A 5,169-nucleotide genomic window follows, 5' to 3' on the forward strand; every position below is an offset into this window, starting at 1 on the left:
CTTTCTCTCTTTCTCGTTTTATACATATACATATTATACAATTGATCTTTTGTATACAATTGCTTTCTTTGTATATGTATAGCGAATTATACAACTGTTTTTTTTTGTATATGTATAGCTAATTATACATATATATGTTTGCTATGGAGTGCAATTATGCAAATTTTGCTATAACATACAAATATGAATTTTGTGTTTGCTATATGTGAAAGTTGCTCTATATATTACGTAATAAACTATTTATATCTTTCGTTGCATTTTGCCAATAAAAAATGTCATAGTTGTTCTCAAGAGATTACAAATATCTTCAAGAGTTAACAACCTAAATATTTAGTGACGTGACAAGCCACGTAGGACTAGTCTATCTACTTAAGCATTGCCAATTAGGATTCATCACAAGAAAATGAACCTTTAGAGGCGACTAAAGTGGCCACAAATATGAATATCGTTACTAAAGGTTTTTACTGATTTTTAGCAGCGATTGAAGGCCTTAAATGCCACTGATTTTTAGTGGCAACTAAACATCGCCACTAAAACCTATTTTTTCAACAAAAAATATATGTTAATTAATTTTCAATTACGAGCTAGTTTTCTAAAATTAATATACATGTCTTATCAATATTAAAAACATCCAATATTATTACGAAAAAACATCAAAATTACTTCTCAAATTGAATCTCCTATTACGTACGCAATCTATTGTTGTACACTTTATGCATTCACATATGACATAAAAATAAACATATGCTCATACTCCTGCTTGATCAACGTCATTTGTGATTTTTTTAAAAACAATATCCTTATTATGAAGAAGAAGAAAGAGCAAAATCATTCTTGTAATCTAGTGCTAAAAATCAGTGAAAGTCTTTAGTGGCGATATTCTGGAACTTTGTGGCGATTGTTACCGTCGCTAAATGTAACATCTCGCACCTAGAAACGACTATAAAGAGTTTAAAAATATGAAAATATTGATTTTTGGAAAGAATAAGGAAAATCTGAATTTTTTTGTCTAAGTTAAGAAAGTAAGTTTTGGCCATTTTCAAAAGGCCATAACTCCCATAACTCCTAGCTCAGGATGAGTTAGGAGCAGCTCTTGATATGGTTGGAAATCCCTTGGAGATATCTTTCCAACGCCGCCAAGTTTGCGCTATTTCGACATCATATGAGTGAGATATGCCTTTCGGAAGTTGGGTTGTTGGATTGAGGAAAGTCCCAATCCGGATTTAGGGAAGGGCAAAGTAGTCTTTTCTCTAATTTATTTACTAATTCATTTTTAGGGATTTATTGGGGTAAAAACTTATTTTTGGTCAGATTAGAAAATTAAATTCACGCTTAGGGCTTGGAGAAAAGAGAAAGGAAGAAAGAAAGGGAGAAAAGCCAAGATTTCGCCAAGAACGTTCAAGCCTTGCGAGTGGAATTCGTCGGGGGTGATCCCTACAAGGTATGTGAGATCACATGGTGTTGGGTTATTTCACCCACACGCCAAACTTGTTTCAATTCAACAAATTTGGAGTTGTTTGAATGATAAGAAAGTGAAGTTCTTGAAGAACATTGTTGAATTCTTGTTGGTTGATTGTTGAATGCCTAGTGTTGATTTGATTCGTGTTTCCGGGTTATTTTTTGAGTTAAATCTATTGGGTATTGAGGGTATTAATGATCCTAAGTGGTTGGGGAAAGAACTATGGAAGTTTAGAGGGTTTAGAGATGAAAAATGAAGGAGAAAAATTAGAGTTTTCTGGGCAAGGGATTGGGGCGCCGCGCCTGCCAGAGCGCCACAAAGTTCCTCTGAACTTTGGCCTCTGGCGCGTCGCGCTAGCCAGAGCGCCACAGAAAGTTCTCTGAACTTTGAGGGCTGGCTCCCCGCGCCTCTCAGAGCGCTAGGGACGTCAGTTCTCCCTATTCGTTCCCCACTTTTTTGTACGTGTTCCTTACTGATGTACCTACGTTTTCTAGTTGATTCCAACACTCTAAGGTACATCTAGATATCATGAAATCATCCATAAACATGAGATCATGAACCTTGAATCCATAATCCAATCCAAGGAAAGTTAAGATCAAAGACAAGAGAAGTAAAAGTCAAGTCAAGATAAGTTCTTAAGTTTTCCAAAAGTCTTTTCCAAATGTTTTAACTTTGTTTTAAGACTTAAAGTTCAAGTTGAGTAAAGAGTAAAGAGTAAAGTTTGAAGTTCATTTCTTCAAAAGTATATGGGAACTAAGTATTCCCAAAGAGATTTAAAATGTTTTCACATTTAAATAAGACGGAAATTGAGATTTCCAAAGAGCCTTCGGGCTAGTTTTCAGAAAAAGTAATCGCTTTCTAAATGGAGCAAGAGGGGAAATTTTGATTTCCAAGATAGCCTTTAAGCTAAGTTTTTGAGCACTAATCTCAAATCACAGAAGAAATATTTTTTTAGAACATAAGAGCCAGTATATTTTGGGAGTAGTATTGAGCACCGAATTGGGGACGAGCATGAGTTTAGATAGCTCACTTCATCATATAACCATGTAGCCATCATAGGTAGAAAAGGGTCATACTTTTTAGATGAATCATTTTCGCAATAAACTAGTGGATCCATTAGGCAGTTCAGGTTCTATACCTTTGGCCGGATATAGGATGCACTGGCAGCGTGAGGTAGATCGATGTATCATCACTATAACTCTTATGTGATGGTTGTCGGTTAGAGAAACTCCCACAGAAGTTATTGTATTTTTATATACATCAGTTTATTGTATTTTACATACATTTCAGAGTTATGTTGTATCCTTGTACATACACAGAGTTGAGATCATGTTTTTAAACAACTTTTCTTTATATTACACTTGTTTAAACTGCTTTATATTGTAATGAGTTCAGTTAAGTATTCATGAGTTGAGCAGAGCCAATGTAAGTGTTTCTTTCAGATTCTTTTTCCAGCCTATGTTGTTTTAGCATTCGAACTCGCATACTCGTACATTCAATGTACTGATGCTAGTTGACCTGCATCTTATTATGATGCAGACATAGGTAGCTAGGATCGGCATTCCAGTGCATCGTTGATCCAGTGAGTAGTTCAGAGTCAGTCGGTGAGCCTCTTTGCATTTCAGAGGACTCTTTTTATTGCTTTCTAGTTAGTTCGTTAGGATGTTGTGGGGATTGTCCCAACATCCATCTCAGTTGTTTTAGAGGCTTCATAGACAGTCAGATGTTAGTCCTTTGAGTCTTTTCATTATCAGATCTTATTGTTAAGACTTGGGTTGCCACTTTTGGCCAAGTTGAATGTTTAATCTTTAATACACTCTCAGTTATTCTATTTCAGTTCAGTTAAGTTCATTTATTGTTACAAATATGAATATTGACTTCCGCTGAGTTAAGTAAGTCAGGCCAAGGGTTCGCTTGGGGCCAGCAATGGTCTTCGAGTGCCAGTCCCGCCCAGGGTGTAGGCTCGGGGCGTGACACTAAAGGTCCAGTTTCTTGTAGTGCAACGCTTAAGTGGAGGAATTAGTCTCACATGACTTGTCGCATCACTAAAAATATGAATTATTAACTTTTGAGGGTATTTGTAATTGATCTCTTGAGATAACGATGGAATATTTACATAATATACCACTTAAATGCAAGATCTAGTTTGACCCTAATTCCATCTTCTATCTCATGTTAATTATCTCACGATTATCGCGTTCATCTCACCCCAAACTTTATTATGAAAAAGAAGTTATCGATGTAAAATTTTATTTTCTAATTATTGAATTTCCTGTCTTTATTAGTTCACAAATTATGACCTCGTTTCATTACACTTCTTGAATGTTTCCAACATAACTAGTCCTGGAAATCCGAATTTAACTATATATATATTTTTTTGGTAAACAATTATATTACATTTTACTATGTATCTAGTTCTATAACGTAACTCTTACTTTTATAATGTAAGGACAGAACGTAATAGTAATAAAGGAAAAGTTTTACTCATAACAAGCTCAATGCCATTTCTTAAATCTGTTTTATTTTAGTACGAAGAACTTACAGAAATCCTACTAGTTTAGGAGCTAATTAATATATTAGATACACGCTAGTTTGTAATTGTACAAATCTTATAAGATTTTGGTGCGTCTACATACAAATCTCGGAATACACAGGTCAAAATTAATTGTTATTTGTTTTAGATACACGGTATCTAAGTGGATTTACATGTATCTGGGGATACATAGACAAATCTCATTCTCCTCCCTACCATTGCGCTCATCACTCTCCTGTCTCATTCACGTATATATCTAGTATTCAGATACATGTATCTAATATGATTCACATGTCTATGAAATACATAGAAAAATTCCACTCGTCTCCCTCTTGTTCTCACTCGCCTATCTTCCTAGTGTATCTGATAGCAAAACACATGTATCTAGGTGTATGTGATTTGAAATCTAGTATGAAATTATTAATTAATAAATTTAAATATAATTATTTCCAATTAGTAAATATCTGTACTGTTTTAAAAGGCGGGGGCGTGAAGCGAGACTTTTAAGTAGTACCGGGCGAGACTTAAGCCCCGAGACATGGGGCGTAAGTCTTATGGATCTACGGAGAGTAGTCTCATGTATATTCAATTTTTTTAATTTTATTACTAAGAAAATAAGCAAAAGTAAAACTTTCAAATATTTTACAAATAAATTTGATAAATAACCTATAATATATAGAAAAGATTATTATGATTTTCATTTGAGCAAGATATTAATAACCAATAATGAAGAAAAAAAATATTACAATTACTATTTGAGAAATGTCATTACACCAACAATAAAAAATACGATTTAAAGCAAAAAAAATTCAAAAACCAAAAAAAGAAAAAAAAACCGTCCAGGGCGTACGTTTTTACGTCCAGGACTTACGTTTTTATGTTTTGAGCTTACGCCCTATGGATCTACGTCTTTCGTTTGCACCCTAGAGCGTTTTTGGTACGCCTCGCCCTGAAACTCGCCCGGGACTCCCTCCAAAAAATATTTTTGAAAACACTGATAAATATAATAGAAATATTTGTGTATTAATTAGTTTTTCCTTTTAATTGCTAGAAGCAAGGAAAATATTTTAAAGTTGGTAATTCAAAAATAATAACTCAACTAGTAAAGACTTATTGTAGTTCCAGCATTGTTGTCAACATGAATTAGCACATTTTTCTTTATTATATAACCAATAAT

Source organism: Solanum tuberosum, unplaced genomic scaffold, assembly GCF_000226075.1.
Source record: "Solanum tuberosum cultivar DM 1-3 516 R44 unplaced genomic scaffold, SolTub_3.0 scf00553, whole genome shotgun sequence".
Classification (NCBI taxonomy): Eukaryota; Viridiplantae; Streptophyta; class Magnoliopsida; order Solanales; family Solanaceae; genus Solanum; species Solanum tuberosum.